The sequence below is a fragment of the Rhinopithecus roxellana genome, chromosome 3, assembly GCF_007565055.1.
Source record: "Rhinopithecus roxellana isolate Shanxi Qingling chromosome 3, ASM756505v1, whole genome shotgun sequence".
In the NCBI taxonomy this organism is placed as follows: Eukaryota; Metazoa; Chordata; class Mammalia; order Primates; family Cercopithecidae; genus Rhinopithecus; species Rhinopithecus roxellana.
The window spans coordinates 35,561,766-35,582,383 of record NC_044551.1 but is presented as its reverse complement, the minus strand read 5'-3'; the positions used below and the strand labels follow the sequence as shown (position 1 = coordinate 35,582,383).

General features: G+C 39.1%; 1 protein-coding gene across 1 annotated transcript in view; it reads left to right on the top strand.

Moving 5' to 3' along the window:
* SGCD (sarcoglycan delta) overlaps window positions 1-20,618 on the top strand; it is a 1,039,631-nt gene that overhangs the window by 108,470 nt on the left and 910,543 nt on the right. The window contains exon 2 of the mRNA XM_030927837.1: window positions 8,843-8,923. The gene's annotated coding sequence lies outside the window, so the exon portion shown is untranslated. The remainder of the gene's footprint in view (window positions 1-8,842; window positions 8,924-20,618) is intronic.

Sequence of the window (20,618 nt, the reverse complement as noted above, 5' to 3'; positions counted from 1 at the left end):
TCACTATATTATTATTGTGCAATGTCTTCATCTTATTTAACTTCCAACACCTTGCAGAGCTATGCAGAGAGCAGTTCAGGGCTCTGCTTTTTGTTCTTGTGGCATAGAAGTCGCCCATCCTGGCCAGGCATGGTGGCTCACACCTCTAATCCCAGTACTTTGGGAGGCTGAGGTGGGAGGATCACGAGGTCAGGAGATCGAGACCGTCCTGGTTAACATAGTGAAACCGCATCTCAACTAAAAATACAAAAATTAGCTGGATGTGGTGGCAGGCGCATGTAGTCCCAGCTACTCAGGAGGCTGAGGCAGGAGAATCCCTTGAACCCAGAAGGCGGAGGTTGCAGTGAGTGGAGATTGTGCCACTGCACTCCAGCCTGGGCAACAGAGCAAAACTCCATCTCAAAAAAAAAAAAAAAAAAGAAGTTGCCCATCCTCTCTATCTGTGTCTGATTTAAAATTCCATGGGAAAAACATCTGAGAACTATAAGATTTTACCAGGGGTGAGGAAGGATTATAATATTGAAGCCATGTACGGAACATTCACTTTCTACCAGCCATCTTGTTCTGTGCTTTACAGAAAAGTCCCATCCTATACACATTTTATGTACTAGCTGCTGTCCCCCATCCCCTCTTGAGAGGAGATAGAAAGAAGGATGTAAGCAGCATAGGTGATGCTGCTAGCTGTTCTTCTCAGTGAACCTGGGTCCCAGAGAGATATGTCTTAGGAGACTTGACACATTTCTTGTAGCACTTTCACAGTTTGAGCATCTTGCTGAGAACAACTGTGTATGATTTCTAGGATGCAAATGGTGTTTTTTACCCTATGCAAGCCTTCACTTTATTTTTTATTTTAGAGACTTAATATTTATAGTTACTTTTTCTAAATATTTTCCTAAATATTTAGTATTTATAGTTACTTTTCCTAAATATTCTCCTGTAGTGATTATAATTAGCCACTGGATAGCCATGCCAGAATTAGGATTTCAGTACTATAAAAAAGAAAGATGAAAATAATCAAAGGGTCACCTAGGCTAGAGTGCAGTGACATGATCGTAGCTCACTGCAGCCTTGAACTAAAGCTCAAGCAATCCTCCTGCCTCAGCCTCCTGAGTAGCTCAGACTACAGACATGCGTCACGACACTCAGCTAGTTTTTTATTTTATTTTATTTTTTTGTAGAGACAGAATCTCACTATGTTGTCCAGGCAGCTCTTGAACTGTTGGCCTCAAGTGATCCTCCCACCTCAGCTCCCCAATTGCTGGGTGAGGTGAGCCACTGTGTCCAGCCAGCTTTCACTTTATTAACTAACTTTTGAATGCAGCCTTGCTGTTCATACTTCATGTACTTGCCTTATCTCAGTTAACTTCCAGCCGTTCTGTGAGAATAAGACATGTGTGATTTCCATCTTAAGGGACAGTGGAAATGAAACAGAAGTTGAATAACTTGTCCGCATACCTTTAAATGACATAGTGAAGATTTACGTGCCATGAAGATTTGTGCGTCATGTGCTCTATATGACACTATCTTTCTGGTCGTCAGCAATTTATTAAGGAGCCCTGAAGGTTTTGTTTGGAAGCCTGACAAAGACTGCTTTAAACACTGTTGGAGAGAGAAAATCCAAAGGGAAGGTGTCCATTGATACTGTTTTAGGAAATGTTATCAGAGAAGGAATGCATTCTATCTTTGTTTTGAGAGAAACTTTGAAAGAAACAGAGAGATCTCCATGTATCTTGGAGTGGATGCTTGGGATACTGTGGCTTGACTGAAGGCAGGGCAGCTGAAGCCAGAAGCCAGATAAATTATAACAATTCTGAGCCTGAGTCACTCTCCCAGGCCATGGGCGCTCCATCCAGATGCAGAGCTGTTGAATGATGGCTGCCCCTGCAGCCTGGCTTCCCACCTAGCTGCAGTTTGAGGCAGCAGGTTCTCATTATGCTTTATTCTTTTTTTGAGAATATGTTCTTGAAATTGAATTAGATGTGCTTCCTTCATAGCATGTGTTGATTTTTAAATGACTTCCTGGTGGGTTTTCCTCAAGATATTCAGCCATGATGCAAAGGTTCTCAGGGTAAAATGAAGTATCCAACCCAATGAGAAAAAAATGTATTATTTCCTTACCTTCAGGTTTCATTGGAAGATGCTGCATTTTGAGCAGTCATGATCTTGATTTCCCCAAATGCTTTTGCATTCCCTGCTGGGATGGCCTAAGTCAATTACTGTCCTCTGCCTGAGGTATTATTAGTCTTCATTCCCAGAACAAAGAAAATTCATACCATCATCCAGGAAAATTGCTGATCTTCTTGAAACTGTTGCATTTTCCATGGGTACTGAAATGTACTCTCCATGGGAGATTTGGAGATGAAGGTCAGGATTCCCTATAAATGTATCCCAGGGATGTTGCTCAGAAAGTTATCTCTTTCCTTTAAGTTCTTGAGAAGGAATCTGAATTGGTAATGCTTCTATTATTGTTCATTTGTTTATTCATTCATTAATCCATTCAACAGATATATATTGACTGTCTGCTGTGTGCCAGGCACATAATAGAAAAAACACACAAGGACCCTACTGTCATGGAAACTGCATTTCAGTAGGGGGGACAGACAAATAAACAATCAAATAGGAAGTATGTTAGACAGTTGTAACTGCTAAGGAGAGGAGGAATGGGAATGGGAGGGTCGTTGTTTGTGTGTGTAGGGCCATGTGGGCTGCCCAAGGGATAATGGCAATTTAGAGGGTTTCCAGGGAAAGATTTTCTCCTAATAGTTGAAAGAACTGAGGGATTTCTGGGGGAAGGTTTTCCAGCAATGAAAATAAGTGCAAAAGGTCTGGTGTGTCAGGAGAATAGAATGGAAAATCAGGTGGCCAAAGCAAAGTGACCAGACCAGGAGGGAGCACAGTAGGTTAGTTCAGAGAGGTGATGGAGTGAGGTATGCTGGTTAAGTAAGGATGTTGGCGGTACTCAGAGCTAGACACAAAGATAGGGGAGTTTTGAGCAGGGAAGAGACATAATCTCATTGTGTTTATCAGGAAGGCTACTGAAAACTGAAAATGAGCCAAAGGGTGACATCAGTGGAGGCAGGGAGGTTGTTTACGAAATAGGTGAAAAAATCCAGGCAAGAGATGGTATTGGCCTGGATTAATTAAATTAAAAAACAAAACAAAACAAAACAAAACAAAACAGGAGGGCTAGGTTATTGAAATGATTTAAAGTATTATTTTTAATGTTAAATGAAAATGATTCTATATTTCAGATTTACTGTTGCAATCTTGACAGCTAAAGTTTTCAAAAATAGAATTTGTATACAGATTTTACTACATGAAGTATTAATTAAGTACCTACTAAATATCCAGGTAAATGGTGGTATTCTAGAAAGACTTTGGAACAAGTCACTGTATTCTCATTGGATAAACTACAGAAACAACATTTGCATGTGTGTGTACACATTCTAGTTTAGAAAATATATGAGCTGATCAGAGATTTTTGGTACCGATTATGCTTAAATGCTTATCTTAGAAAATATATGAACCCATCTTTTAGTACAGATTATGCTTAACTGATTGTAAGAAACTAATATTTATTGAACACCCACTGGCTACCAGGATCTATGCTGGGCATTTTACATAAGGAAACACATTTAACCTTCAAAACGACTCTATAACAGCAATTATCAAAATTCTTGGTTTCAGGAACCCTTTAGACTTTTAAAACCTATTGAGGACCCCAAAGAGCTTTTGTTTATGTGGGTTATATATAACCATAGATATAGATAGATAGATAGATAGATAGACGATAGATATTTACTGTTTTAAGAATTAAAACTAAAACATTTAAAAATTGATTGATTCATTTAAAATAACAGTAATTAACCTATAACCCATAATATAAAATATATGTTAATAAATAAACTATATTTTATAAAAATACTGTAATTTATACATTTTTTAAACGTGGCAAGAGCAGCATTGTTTTAATATTTTTCACAAATCTCTTTAGCATCTGACTTAGAAAATATCTAGATTCTTGTATCTACTTCAACTTTCAATCTGTTGTGATATGTTGTTTTGGTTGAAGTATATGAAGAAAATCTGGCCTCATGTAGATATGTAGTGGAAAAGGAAGGAACATTTTAATATCCTTTTCAGATAATTGTGAATGTTGTCTTTTGATATTAAGTTAAAATCCAAAATGTAGAAGTTTCTGGAAAGTTAGTTACATTGTGGAATCAGAGATACATTCATTTTTTACTCTTTACTTGAAATCTACTGATTATCTTGCACATTGCCTATGCTTAAGGTCGTAACATTACACATTGGTCATTTGGAAAATGCTGGCTCACTGAATTATGCAGATCTCCAAATGCTGACACATTTCATTATATAATATATGTTTTAAAAGTCACGTGTGTTTCTGTCAACACCAATCTCATCAGAAAAGCCTTTACATATTAGGAAGCTGTCAAGCTGCTCACATTGGCGGATGTTAAGTTTTCCAAAATTCCAATTTTCACTTAATAGATCAAATTTTATCCTTGGCAACAAATGCTGTCAGTTGCTATCATTGAAGTGACAGGGTCTCTTCTTTCATTTTCAAGAAAATGTTTACCAAATACCCAAGTCCCAATAATCATAGTTTATCTCTATCATTATTTCAGGTAAAATTGGTGCCCTTTGATAAAGGCCAGTAGTTCAGCTCACAACTCAAACAATTGCCCAAATACTTTTTCTTGAAGCAGTCATTATACTTCAGTGAACAGCAGAAGTGCTTTATATATACCACCCAGTTTATCACAGAGAATATTAAAAAGATTAGCACTGAAGGGACAGGATTTAATATGATTAATCATTTTTACTCCTTTATTCAGCACAAATGAACTGTCCCCCTCCCTCCATCTCTTTCCTCTACCTCTCTCTTTCTGTTTCTCCCTCACTACAAGCATTAAGTGGTGAAGAATACAATGACCCCTAGTGTAGTTGGGTGCCACTGCCTGGATTCCAGCTGAGGCTGAGGTGTCAGCAGTTTTATCCGTCATTGTTTTTGCACCATCAATGCAAATGCCAAGACAGTGACAAGGGCCAAATAATACTTTAGTGTTATTGTAAAAACGGTTTTGTTGTTCCAGACTCCCTGATAAGATCTGAGGATATTCCTCCCGCTTCCTGCTCCATAGACCTGTAGACCACACTTTGAGAACTGCTGCTGTATGTAATATGTGTTTTACAAATGAAGAAACTGAATCTTAGTCTAAGCAACTTGTGTAAGGTCACATGGTTTGTCAGGAAAAAGACAGGACTCTAACCCAGGCCTGTCTGACCCAAAGTTTGTCTGGAAACTTGGTCTCCCATCCTCCCCTCCCCTTTCTGACACATACGCATGCATACACAATGGTAGACTTTATGGAGAACTTTGGAGAAAGTGTAAACTTGATTATTCAAAAGGACACAAGGATCTGGGTGAGAAGAATAAAATAAGCTCAACCGTGAGGACTGAAATGAACATGATTTATGGGGCAAATAAATAAAGACTCAGACTGAAGTGGAGTCTCCATTTGGCCATTTCTACAGAAAATGATAGAGAGGAAAGGTGGGTGAGTTGATGTCAAAGTGACGAGTCTTGCCTTGATTCAAAAGCAAATAGTTTTAGATTTTTAAACAGATCACAAAATGATAAAAGTTACATTAAACTGACATTGGTAGTGAATGTATCACCAAAAAAAAGAGAACAGGGCCCGAGAAAATCTTGATCATTCAGCAAGCAGTAATGGCCTAAGCCAGAGTGAAAGGAGAGAAGAATGAGAAAAATACAGCAAAGATAAAGCACCAAAAGTGTGGTAATTGGTGATGGGGAAATGCAAAAGAATATGATCCTGAAGGACTCCCAGCTTTCATGTGTGAGGCTCCAAGGGAGATATGGTATCTTGCAGAGACTGATGATATCTGGAGGAGATTATGCTGTTGACATTGGTGAACTGGTGGTGGTGTCAACCTAGCCAACTGAAGTGCAGGTGTTCTAAAAGCAATTCACATGTGGCACTGATTGGAGTTTATAGTAGATGCAAAGATGTATTCCCTGAGAGTGGGTGACTGAGGGCTTATCATGAAGGATCCCTGCTGTTAGGATGGAATGAAGAAGAACCAGTGTAGGAGAAAGGGGAATGATTTAAGAGGCAGAAGATGCCCCTTCCTAGTACTAGCAGCAGCAGCAGTTGTAGCTGTAGTCATTACAGAGCCATAGTAATAGGAATAATGATAATGGCTAATGCTTACTGAGATCTTATTCTCCAGGCTTGACATACAATAGATTTTGAATTCTCAGAACAATTTTATGAGTGAGAACAGGTTTCTGTTTTTCAGATGAAGAAAACATGACTTAGAAACATTAAGTAACTGATATAAGGTCATACAGTTAGGAAGTGGCTGAGTCAGTCCTGGATCCCCAATCTTTCTGACTCCAGCACTTCTCCATCTTAATGCAGCCTTAGGGAAACCAAGGAGTGGAAATGTTCACAAAGGGCTGTGTAAAATTCACAAGTTGTAGAGTATGAGAACTGAGGAAGATCTTTTTTTTTTTTTTTGAAATGGAATCTTGCTCTGTCGTCCAGGCTGGAATGCAGTGGTGCGATCTTGACTCACTGCAAACCAGGGCCTCCCATGCTCAAGCAATTCTTATGCCTTGGCCTCCCAGGTAGCTGGAATTACAGGCGTGTGCCATTATGCCTGGCTAATTTTTGTATTTTTACTGGAGACAGGGTTTTGCCATGTTGCCCAGGCTGGTCTCAAGCTCCTGGCCTCAAGTGATCAACCCACTTCAGCCTCCCAAAATGCTGGGATTACAGGCATGAGATACTGCATCCAGACTTTTTTTTTTTTTTTTTTTTTTTTTTTTAAAGATGAAATCTCACTGTGTTGACCAGGGTGCCAGACTGGTCTAGAACTTCTGGCCTCAAGCAGTCCTCTTGCCTCAGACTCCGAAAGTGTTAGGATTACAGGTATGAACCACTGCGCCTGGCTAGGAAGACCATTTTAGTAGGACCAAATAAACTGGTAGCCTCATGTGAGGTCTCAGTAAATTGATGATAGAAGCAGTTGGCAAGAAATGATGACTGTGCCTAAGGAAATGAAGGGATCTAGCAAAACCAGTCTGTATATGGGAGAGATTTGTGAGTAAAAGGAAAAAACTAAAATGGCTTAAAGTAGATATGGGTTAATAACTGAAGTGATTAAATTTTAGTTGAAAAGAGGCTTAAGTTAGCCGAAATGGATAGGAATGATGTCAGGTGACAAAAAAGAAATGAATTTTCATGTTGGTTTGATGAGCAGTGAATATGGGAGAAGCAGGTCAGGGAAAATGGGATTCAGAGTGCAGATGGAGGAAGCAATTTCAGCTTTAAGTAGTGGCCCTTCCCTGAAATAGCAAGAAATGTGAACAGTAATTATTATAGAGGCTATTATTTAGAATTTGCTAAAATCAATAGAAAAGTGGCTGGGAATTCTAGGCTAGTGGTCTTGGTGAATTAAAGAAAGATTAGGATTATCTCTTGTCATGAGGCTAAAAACTAAGCTTGAAAATCTCAGGGTTGGAGGAGGATTCAGATGTCAATAATTAGGTTATATGACTATATTACGATGAATTATTCCATCATGTACTTTTAAGGGATTAGTCATTTAATAGACATGAATTTCATCAATCTTTCTTGTCTTTTCTTTATATACTAGAAGGAACCCTAGTTGAAGCAGCAGGAGCCCTGCTGGTTGTTTCCGGGCACTATTGGGTGCCCAGAACCTAGCCAATTGCCTGATATATAGCAAGGGTTCAAAAATATTTGTTGTATGAATTAATGAATATACTTCAACTCAGCCATTTGATACTAACTTTCTCTTTATGCTAACTCTACTTTCTCCTCACAATTGTATAAATGATTTTTTTCTTTGCAACCTGTAAAATGATTTTCATCTTTTTCAGTCATTATAATGGCCCTGTGAGTTAGGAACATTGTCATTATACCTATTTTATAGATGTGGATACTGACTCCCTCACCCAAGGTTATATAGTACAGTGTAGTTGTTTAGAGCCTAGGCATTGTGGTCAGATAAACCATTCTGAGCACCAGGTCTGTCATGTACACGACACATTATTAAGCTGTCTTCCTTTGGCAGATTTTTTTTTTTTTTTTAACTTCACCTAGCCTCAGTATTCTCATCTGTACAAAAGAGATATGAAACTGTCCTGCGGGCCAGGCACAGTGGCTCATGCCTATAATCCCAGCACTTTGGGAGGCCAAGGTGGGCAGATCATAAGGTAAAGAGATCGAGACCAACCTGGCCAACATGGTGAAACCCCATCTCTACTAAAAATACAAAAATTGGCTGGGCATAGTGGTGCACGCCTGTAGTCCCAGCCACTCGGGAGGCTGAGGCAGGAGAATCGCTTGAACCCGGGAGGTGGAGGTTCAAGCCTAGATCAAGGTCTCGCCACTGCACTCCTGGGCGAGGCAGAGCGAGATTCCATCTCAAACAAACAAACAAACAAACAAAAACGTCTTGCACGATGAGTGAAAAGATTAAGTACCATAGTGGCTATAAACTACATAACACAAAGCTGAGCACAAAATATGAACTCAGGCAGTGTGATATATTGGTGAGAGCACAGACTCTGGAGCCAGAGAGCCTGGATTTGAACCCCTAATTGCTGCTGTGTGATCTTGGACAAGTCACTAATTTTTCTGTGTCTCAATTTCCTCATCTGTAAAATATGAGTAATAATGAAGATTAAGCAAGTTAATACATGTAAAATGCTTAGAACAGTGCCTTGTACATATTAAGTACTATGTGAGTTTGTTCATAGGTGATATCTATTGAAGTTGGGAGGGTCACAGTATCAGTGGGTGGTCCCCCAGTTTCTTCTTGAGCATTGATGAATTAGCGGGTAACTCTCCAAATCTTACTTACATTATTTACTTTTGCCTCACTTTTATCATATACTTTTAAGGAATCTGCTAGTTAATAGATATGGCTTACATTTTCTTTTATTTCTTGTTTTTTTCTTTGTTTTCCAGAAGGAGCCTCAAAGTGTCTAGTGATCAGTAGAAAAATAGAAGAATCAAATATTTTCATATTCTGATGATTATACTCTCTGCCCCATTCTTAAAATGAATTATTTTTCCTGAATATCAACTTTTTAGACTCCTCTTCCAACTGTCCCCCGCCCCCCCATTCTCAATACTAAGAAACCTGCTCCCATGTCAAAACCCAAAACCAAAAGTGATTTCTGTGTAGACATGTGAAAACATCCTATTGAAATGCTCTCAGGTTAACTAACATCTTTTTGCAGGTGACTTTTGCTCCATCTCTGTGGGTTTGACTCACGGGTCAAAACATGTGATCGTTATGTCAGCTTATCACTATCAACGGAATGAATAGAGTCCATGTTCACAATTGCTACTTTCAAAGCAAATTACTCAGGATGAAAATCTTTGCAGGGTTGAAAAATAGATAAATATTCTCAGCAGGGAACAAAGGTGGGGGTGATGAGTGTGTCATATGGTTGATTTAGTTTTGTTTGCAACTTTTCTGTAGAGAGACTTGGAATGGAAGGGGAAGGTTTAGAGTCAGAGGACCCAACAGAGGCATTTGTTGTGAAAATCTCACTATATAGTATTAGAGGCTGTTCATGCTAATCGAGGTGATATAACTCCCTTGATATTTGGGGCCGCAGTTTACAGAATAATAACATTTTTGGAGCAAAAGGATTTTAATGTAATGGGTCGTCCTGTGTTGAAGAGATGATACATTGTTATAGACCACTACCAAAACTGCAGTTTTCCACAAGTACTACCAGAATGTGACCCAATAAATTCAAGGTCTGAAAATCTTCAAGATTTGCAACCTCTCTGCCGAAGTCCTTATTTAATTCAGAAACTTTGTTAGAGATTTGTGATGTATCAGACTTTATGCCAGGCAATAAGACGAATGGAAAGATGGTAAGAAAAACCTGGATAGGGATTTCTGTCTGCCTAGGGAGCCAGGTAAGTGAACATTTGTCATTGTTCACTTGACTATAGGCCAGTGCTAGGGAGCAAAAGTTCCTGGGACTGAAATAAGGAAGGTAAAAAGAGGAGAAATTGCTACTTTTTGAGCATCAATGGTGTGGCAGGTACTGTGTTATGGAGTGGAGACTGAAAGGAGGACAGAAATGTGATGAATTGAGCATTGGATAGGTAAATAAGTTATGACAGAAAATTCCCATCTGGAAGTGAACACATTTAACGAATGATTGGTGACAGGAGGGTTGCCAGTGAAGGCTGGAGGTGAAGCTTACAAGAGTTGGGTCATTATTCTGCTCACAGGCAACCATCCAAGGCTTAAACACAGAAGAAATACATCATTAGATTTGTGGCATAAAAAGATAACTCAGAGAAGCATGGAGGATGAGTTAGAGAGGAGAAGCTCAAGAGGTAGAAAGTCCAGTTAGAATGGGACTGTTTGCCAAGGCAAGAAATAATGTGAGCCAGGCGGTTGCGTTCAAGGGGCAGCAAACATTTGATTGAAGCAACAGGACTTGATAATGGATTCACGACAACCACTGAGAAAGGTGGAGAGCTGTCTGCCTTTCCCAGCACCAACAGCTTTGTGCACCTGATGGTACAGTTACTTAAGAGAGAAGAGGAAATTAATGAGTTACCCTTTCCTAGGTGAGCAATGCCTGCAACGGCTTTAGTTTCCATCCATACAAGGAGAATAAGAATATCTAAAGTCAGAGAGGTTGTGAAGATTAAATAAAATAATATGTGAAATCAGTGTGAAACAATGCTCAGGACACAATGCCTTGCAGTTCAAGTGTTGTCTTCGCTCCAACACACACACACACCCCCATGGAAAACTCTATAGCCTCTTGAAGTCTTTGAAATCCTGCCCTGACATTAAATAATATTTTGATGCCAGAAACATACTTTTAAAAGTCCAATAACAATGCTGTTAAAATAAAGAGACAGCCAACAGCCAAGTGACTTTGAATAGAATTCTTTCCCGGAATTGTAGATGAAAGTTAAAGGATGCTATGCTTTTGTAAGGAAATGGTAATGTACACTGTGTACATTTCTCTTGCCAACTATTGAGTAGCTTGCCTAAAAAAAATTGTGCTAAATTTTTTATTAAATACTTCACTGAGTACCATATAATGTCAGATTCTGTACTAAGGGAATTAAGTGACATAGCTGCGAAATACTTTTCCTGGTCTGTTAGTAGACTGCCATTAAAATTGAAAACATGACTGGTCTGGTGTGGGCAAGATTTAGGTGTATAACATAGTCTGGGAAAATGTTGGGATCCAGCATTTGTTGTTAGTTGAAATGTTTTTATAATCAGAAAACAAATCTATAGCAAAACTTTGTGTGTTAAAAAAATGTTGTGTAAAGGTCTATGGCATCTTTTTCAAAACAAACTGGATATCGCCTTCACAGAAGCTAGTCTGGGCAGATCTCCAAGAACTTATAGCTTCATCAGAGCCTTGTCATTACCCTGGACAAAGGCACTATGTTGTTATTGCCCCTTCAGGTACCTGATCAAGGCTACAGTGCCCCAAGGGCATCTTCTATAGTTTCAAGCATTCTAGGGTGGACCCTCCCTCCCCAGCAGAATCCTGAGCCTCATTTGGTAGGTGTCCAAGCCAGTTACCACCATTCCAGCATGCCTTATTTAGCCAATATTTCAATTAGCAACCTGCTCTCCACTCAGAAATGTTAATGCCAACCCTCTCTTCCCCTGGGGACTCCTCTCTTAGCACCCTGTATTGCCTGGATAATCAGGATTTCATGGAAATGGAAATTGGAGTGGTGTAATAGTAAAAAATTATTTAAGAGTCATAAAACCTGAATTCTAATGAGACTCATTAGCTTGATGACCTCGGTCAAGGCAAGCCCCTCTAAGTCTCAGTTTTATTACCTCTACAATGTAGATAATGATGCTCAGCGTTCAAGGTTTTGGGGAGATTTAAATGAGACAATGTATATAGGAGCTACTAGAACAATGTCCAGCACAAAGTAGTTGTTCAACAAATGATTCATTAAAAATTTTAAGAAATGGCCAGGCGCAGTGGCTGATGTCTGTAATCCCAGCACTTTGGAAGGCCGAGGCGAGTGAATCACGAGGTCAGGAGTTTGAGACCAGCCTGACCAACATGGTGAAACTAAAAATACAAAATACAAAAATTAACCGAGCGTGGTGTCGCACACCTGTAATCCCACCTACTTGGGAGGCTGAGGCAGGAGAATCTCTTGAACCCTGGAGGTGGAGGTTGCAGGGAGCCGAGATTGTGCCACTGTACTCCAGCTTGGCGACAGAGCGAGACTACATCTAAGAAAAAAATAAATAACTAAATTCTTACCTAGAATTTGTGTGTTAGAGAATTAAGGTAAATATCCTTTCTGAGTCTTCTATATTATGAATGTCGGATTTCTCTGGAAAGAAGCTTGAATTTAAACTTTACAGGTCTGTTGAGTTGGAGTCTTCTGTATTCATTTACAGTTGCTCTTTGGGCTACAAGAATTTCAGCTTTGCAAGATATCATACTAGTGAGGCAAAATGCCTTATCATGGCAACAAATTCAGTGGTGGAAATATCTTGCTGATCTTTGGCAGTTTATCCATCAGTAAGTGTTCTTAAAAATAACATGCACAACACTTACAGCAACTGCCATTTTTGAGAGCTCTTTATGCTCCAGGCACTGGGCTAAATTCTTTACGTACAGCTTCTCACTTTTTCTTCCCTACAACACTGAGATGGTTGTCTTTACACTAGTTTTACAGATAAGAAACCTGAGGCTCAGAGATTCTGAGAAAATAGGTACTGAACCACCACCTTGTATACCCAGAGCTGTTACTGATTCAGGCTCGGTCAAGAGGCACTGCTGTTTGCTTGCTGAAATAAAGCTCCATTCAGAGAACACACCGAGAGAAGTACCCTGAGGACAGGGGTTAGGTTGGAGATGCTATCCAGGATCAGGGTAGCTTGGTTGAATGGAGCAAGATGCTATAAATGGCTTGTGAAGGATAGCTAAATAGAAGAGTGATCTGGATGGTGGTTGCTCCCAGTGGCTCTCTGGAGGTTATGAATTGCTCTGCCCAGGTGCACCAGCTTGATGGAGTGAGGGGTGTGGAATCCTCTCTCACTCTGCTCACTAGGCGGTGCACCTACAGAGCTGCATCTGCTTTGGGGAAGGGCACTATTTTCTAATTTGCACAAAGACACCCAATGGGCAAACAGCAGCCTGGGAAAAGCTGATTTCACAATTGTGCCACCAGCGTTCCATCAGCACAAAGAACACATGATCACAAGGAATAGGAGAGAAAAGAGTGGTGAGGAAACACAGACTGATCCCTCAGCAAGCAGAATTCAAAGGAAGGCCACCATAAAACAAAATAGTTAGAAAAGAGGAATCAAAGGCAATTAGGTGTCTTCAAGGGCTGAAACCCAACAAGCGAATATTGATCTGCCATTTGAAAGGTCCATGAGAAAACTAGAGAAAAAGTGCCCCTTATAGTAGAAGCATGCTTAGATATCCAGGAAGTCACCAGCAGTGTAAGAGAAGCTGTGAATATTAATGAAGCTACAAGGAAAGCATTTTAAAAGGAGCTTTTTCTTTTTTTTCCTCTGAGTATGTTTTTTAGAGGTGGAAAAATCTTTAAACTTTAAAAGGGATGTATTTTCCCTACCGTATACTGGAGTTTTATAAAGCACTGCCTCCTGCCAGATGCTCTGAAATGGGCTTTATATTATTTCATAGAGGGGCAATTGAGAGTCTATAAAGGCAGGTCAGACCTAAGGTGTTAGGAATTTATAATAGCGGAGAAAAGAAAGAAAGAGACAAACAGACAATAGACGAAGATGAGTTAAGACTACTTTATTTTGTGACATGATTAAATTATTAGGAAAAAAACCCAGAAAAAACAGAAGAACAGTGAGCTGATTGAGCTGTGGTTTGGGGAATCTCAATGAATGTAAAGCATGGGCTTGTAAATGAAGAGATACTTAAAAGAAAATTGTGAATTTATGTTTGGCTTCTAATGCTTGTTAAAAATAATCTGCACAGGAGTGATTTTCTGTTTTTCAAAATCAATTCTTAAGAAAACATTCTAGATAGTTAGCTAAACAAATTTTTATTTCTATCCAGAATATATATGTATATCTACACATGTGCATAGTCATGTATATGCACAGATATGTATGTGTATATATGTGTGCCTGTGTATATGTGTGTGTATGTGTGTGTATATATGCATATGTGTATGTGTCTATGTGTGTCTATATGTATATGCATGTGTGTATATATGTGTATGTGTGCGTGTGTGTGTGTGTATCTTGACCCTTTCACTAGCTTCTACATTATATACTTTAACCATAGGATTGCCCAGAAATTAACTTCCAGTATAAATGCATGATTTCCTTATATTTATTGAGTAAACATAATGTCTAAATTTTTCAGTAGATTCATCATCTGTTAAATGACAATAATCACATAATAATATAAGCCTGCTTTTTCCTTGGGGTTGCTTTGAGAGCAAATGGCTATATAAACTAGTGAAATTTTAGAGCTGAAAGAGACCTTTGAGATCATTTGCTCCAAAGTCTGTGTTATAAGCATGATACAAATGTGGGATACTTTTATTTGTCTTTATCCCTATGACATGGCCATGATTTACATATCATCAAACCAAAATAGTAAGTGGTAAGTGGTTTTCTGCCATGGCTCACCAAGCCATGCAGAAATCTGCACTTGATTCTGAGCTCTGCTTTTTGAACATTTCCTGGTAGTGGTTCTTTTGCAAAACTTACCACAGGAGGATGATTAAACACGCAAACCTACTTAGTGATATAGGTCCTGGTAAGGGAAATAAACCAAACCCCTTCTGCTAAGAATGTTGAATTACTTTTAAAAAATATAATGTTTATTGAGATTTAATTCATATACAATATAATTCACTCATTTTAAAAGTGTACATGGATGGAAATGGAGGGCATTATCTTAAGTGAAACAACTCAAGCAGAAAGTCAAATACTGCATGTTCCCACAATTATAAGTAAAAGCTAAATAATGTGTACATTTGAACATAGAGTGTGGAAAAATAGTCATTGGTGACTTTGAAGGGCAGGAGAGAGGTGAGGAATGATAACTTAGTGGGCACAATGTATACTATTTAGATAATGGTTACACTAAAAGCCAAGACTTTGCCACTATGTAATATGTCCGTGTCACCACTATATGTCCATGTAACTTGTACCCCTTAAATTTATACAAATAAAGCTATTTTTCATAATAAAAATTATACTGTTTAATGACTTTTAGCGTATTGATAGTCATACCATCATCACCAGAATCAATTTGAGAACACTTTTATTACCCCTAAAAGAAAATCATATTCATTGGCAATCACTCCCCATTTTCCTCCTCCTTCCAGCCCCTGGCAATCACTTCTACTGTATATCTCTACAAATATGCCTGTTGTAAAATTTCATACAAGTTGGATAATACATTATGGTGTCTTTTGGACTTCTTTCAGTTAGCATAATGTCATGGTTCATATGTTTTAACAGGTATCAGGACTTAATTCTTTTTCACAGCTTAATAATATTCCATTATATAAATATACTGCATTTATTTATCCATTCATCAGCTGATTGACATTTGGGTTGTTTTTATTTGGGGCTTTTATGAGTAATGCTGGCATGAATATTTGTGTACAAGTTTTTGTGTGGACATATATTTTCACTTGAGTGTCTGTGTAGGAGTGCAATTGCTGGGTCATATGGAAACCCTATTTGATATTTTAAGGGGCTGTCAGGCTGTCTGCCAAAGGACCTGCACCACTTCGCATTCCCACAAGCAGTGTATGAGGGTCCCATTTTCTTTTTTTTTTTTTAGACAGAGTCTTGGTCAGTCGCCCAGGCTGGAGCTCAGTGACACGATCTCAGCTCACTGCAAACTCCGCCTCCTGGGTTCAAATGATACACTTACCTCAGCCTCCCGAGCAGCTGGGACTACAGGTGTGTGCCACCATGCCCGGCTAATTTTTGTATTTTTAGTAGAGAGGAGGTTTCACCATGTTACCCAGGCTGGTCTCAAACTCCTGACCTCAGGTGATCCGCTCACCCTGGCCTCGCAAAATGCTGGGATTACAAGCGTGAGCCACCGCGCCTGGCTGAGGGTCACATTTTCTACATCAAAAAGAATCTACCTATCTTCGATTATAGCCATTGTTAGAGGATGTGAGGTGGTATCCCACTGTGGTCTCCTTTGTATTTCCCTGGTGGGTAATGTTGTTAAGCATATTTCATGTAGTTATTAGCTAGTAAGTTACTTTTAAGCTTTTATGGTTTGGTGAAAGAATACCAACATTTTCCAGAAAAGACTTTGACGTTTAAGACTTTTTGAGAAAAGGGCAAGGAAAGTTCAGAATCAGGGGAGTAAGATTCTACTAGAGATGGGGAGGAGGTTATGAATGCAATAGTAAGTCAAGAAGGTTAGAATAGAGTTATGTCCTCTTTAGAAATACGGGAAGTGTGTGCAAGAATTCATTTAGCTGCAAATAAAAGAAACCTGACAAACCTATATAAGCAATTGAGCTTTATTTTGGTCATGTTAGAAACATCGTCTACGGTGGTAGGCAGTGTCTGGCATTGGTTTGCTTGTTAGGGCCAGTGACTCTTCAATTTTTAAAAAGTCATTCTCTGAATAAAACTTTCTAAAAATGTTTTTTAACTTTTGTTTGTGGGTACTTGGCTGCTATACTCCCATATATCGTGTTTAATTTCAAAGTGAAAGAAAGGACCAGAGGGAAGGGCTATTCTGTGATGATATATTTCATTTTTATTAGGAAAGCAAACATCACGTTAGCCACAACTGTTTCACATGGCTGCATGGATACTATAGAAAAGAAAGACTATGTGTGGGTTTAATGTTTACACTTGGTACTAAGATATGAATTGGAAATATTAGCCATTTGATACCTTCTTTTAGGATAGTAGTTCTTTAAAAGGCTTTAATGACACATAATTCACATACAACAAAGTGTACATAAAGTACATAATTTTATGTGTGTGTATGTGTGTGTGTATATACATATTACATAGTTTTATGTGTATATGTATATGTATGTACACACATATATATACAAAATACATAATTCTTTTATATATATATTTTATACATGTGCACAACATGCAGGTTTGTTACATATGCATACTGTACCATGTTGGTGTGCTGCACCCATCAACTCGTCAGCACCCATCAACTCGTCATTTACATCAGGTATAACTACCAGTGCAATCCCTCCCTGCTCCCCCCTCCCATAATAGGCCCCAATGTGTGATGTTCCCCTTCCCGAGTCCAAGTGATCTCATTGTTCAGTTCCCACCTATGAGTGAGAACATGCGGTGTTTGGTTTTCTGTTCTTGCGATAGTTTGCTGACAATGATGGTCTCTAGCTGCATCCACGTCCCTACAAAGGACACAAACTCATCCGTTTTTATGGCTGCATAGTATTCCATGGTGTATATGTGCCACATTTTCTTTCTTTTTTTTTTTTTTTTTTTTTTTTTTTTTTGAGACGGAGTCTCGCTCTGTCACCCAGGCTGGAGTGCAGTGGCCAGATCTCAGCTCACTGCAAGCTCCACCTCCCGGGTTCATGCCATTTTCATGAACAACAAGGGGTTGTTCTTCTCGAGGAGTATCTTTGTGGCGTTCTCTGTATTTCCTGAATTTGAATGTTGGCCTGCCTTACTAGGTTGGGGAAGTTCTCCTGGATGATATCCTGAAGAGTGCTTTCCAACTTGGTTCCATTCTCCCCGTTCTTTCAGGCACGCCAATCAGATGTAGATTTGGTCTTTTCACAAAATCCCATACTTCTTGAAGGCTTTGTTTATTTCTTTTTCCACTTTTTTCTTCAGACTTCTCTTCTCGCTTCATTTCATTCATTTGATCCTCAATCGCTGATATTCTGTCTTCCGGTTGATCGAGTCAGTTAGTGAAGCTTGTGCATTTGTCACGTATTTCTCGTGTCATGGTTTTTATCTCTGTCAGTTCGTTTATGGCCTTCTCTGCATTGATTATTCTAGTTATACATTCTTCCATTCTTTTTTTCAAGATTTTCAGTTTCTTTGCGCTGGGTACGTAATTCCTCCTTTAGCTCTGAGAAGTTTGATGGACTGAAGCCTTCTTCTTTCAACTTGTCAAAGTCATTCTCCATCCAGCTTTGATCCATTGCTGGTGATGAGCTGCATTGCTTTGGAGAGGGAGATGCGCTCTTATTTTTTGAATTTCCAGCTTTTCTGCCATGCTTTTCCCCCATCTTTGTAGTTTTATCTGCCTTTGGTCTTTGATGATGGTGATGTACTGATGGGGTTTTGGTGTGGGTGTCCTTCCTGTTTGTTAGTTTTCCTTCTAACAGTCAGGACCCTCAGTTGTAGGTCTGTTGGAGATTGCTTGAGGTCCACTCCAGACCCTGTTTGCCTGGGTATCAGCAGCAGAGGCTGCAGAAGATAGAATATTGCTGAACAGGGAGTGTACCTGTCTCATTTTTGCTTTGGAAGCTTCGTATCAGGGGTGTACCCCGCCATGTGAGGTGTGGGTTGTCGGTCTGCACCTAGTAGGGGATGTCTTCCAGTTAGGCTACTCAGGGGTCAGGGACCCACTTGAGCAGGCAGTCTGTCCATTCTCAGATCTCAACCTCCGTGCTGGGAGATCCACTGCTCGCTTCAAAGCTGTCAGACAGGGTCGTTTGCATCTGCAGGGGTTTCTGCTGCTTTTTGTTTAGCTGTGCCCTGTCCCTAGAGTGGAGTCTACAGAGACAGGCAGGCTTCCTTGAGCTGCTGTGGGCTCCACCCAGTTCGAGCTTCCCAGAGGCTTTGTTTACCTACTTAAGCCTCAGCAATGGTGGGCGCCCCTCCCCCATTCTTGCTGCTGCCTTGCAGTTACATCACAGAACTGCCGTACTAGCAATGAGGGAGACTCCGTGGGTGTGGTACCCTCCTGGCCAGGTGTAGGATATAATCTTCTCGTGTGCCATTTGCTACGACCCTTGGTAAACCACAGTATTGGGGTGGGAGTTTCCCAATTTTCCAGATGTTGTGTATCTCAGTTCCCCTGGCTAGGAAAAGGGATTCCCTTCCCCCTTGGCTTCCCAGGTGAGGCCATGCCTTGCCTTGCTTCAGCTCTTGCTGGTTGGGCTGCAGCAGCTGACCAGTACCAATTGTCTGGCACTCCCTAGTAAGATGAACCCGGTACCTCAGTTGAAAATGCAGATATCACCTGTCTTCTCTGTCGTTTGTGCTGGGAGCTGGAGACTGGAGGTGTTCCTATTCGGCCATCTTGCTCCGCCCACCCCCAAAATACATAATTCTATGTGTATATACACACACATATATACATATACACACACATACACACACACATTCATGAAGCCATCACCACAGTCAAGATAATAAACATCCATCAATTCCAAAACTTTCTCATGGCCATATATAATGTCTTTATCTTTCTCGCCCCCGACCACCCCAGTATTGTGATAATCACTTATTAGTTCTTGCAGATTCCATAGAGTTTTCTGAACAGGTGATTAAGTCGTCTGCATATGAAAATGGTGTTGTTTCTTCTTTTTCTTAATGTGCATGCTTTTAATTATTACTATTATTATTACTTGCCTTTTTGGACTTGCTAGAACCTTCATGACAATGTTGAATAGAAATCATAAGAATGAACATGTTTGCTTTGTTTTGATCTTTGGGAGACAGCATTCAGTTTTTTTACCAATAGATATAATTCTATCCATATGTTTTTTGTATATACCTTTTATCATGTTTGTAAAGTTTCCTTCTATTTTTAGTTAGCTAGAGTATTTTTGGAAATGAAACATCAAGCTCTATTTTTCTTCTTCTGTTGACATGATGACACTTTTAAAAACAAATTAGTTAATAATAATAAATTTGTAAGTTATATCAGTTGATTTTTTAATATTAAACCAATTCTGTGTTCCTGGGATAAGTAACATTTGATCTTGATGTACTATCCAAAAATATATGTTTAATTAATTAGGTCTGTAGTTTTATTTTCTTGTAATACTGTTGCCAGATTCTGGTATTAGAGTAATGCTGGCTTTATACAATGAGTTGGGAACTAGTGGACTCCTCTTCAATTTTCTGAAATCATTTATTAGACTTGGCATTTTTTTCTTCCTTCAATGTTTGGTGGATTTCACCAATGCAAACATCTTGGCCTAGAGTTTTCTTTCTGGGAAGGCTTTTAACTAAAATTTTAATTTCTTTGATAGATATTTAGCTATTTATGTTATCTATTTCTTTTTAAATAAGCCTTGATAATTTGTATCTTTCAGGGAAATTGTCCATTTTCTCTATGTTGCCAATTTTATTGACATAAAGTTGTTTATAACTTAGTATCTGTAGAATCTGTTGTGATGTCAGTTCTTCCATTCATGGTATTGGTCAGTTGTAACTTCTTTTTTCCCTGATCAATCTTGGTGGAGATTTTTAAAATTTTATTTATTTTCTTAACAAACTATGTTTTGGTTTTATCTTTTTCCTTTAGGTTTTTGTTTGCTTTACTGCTTTCCTAC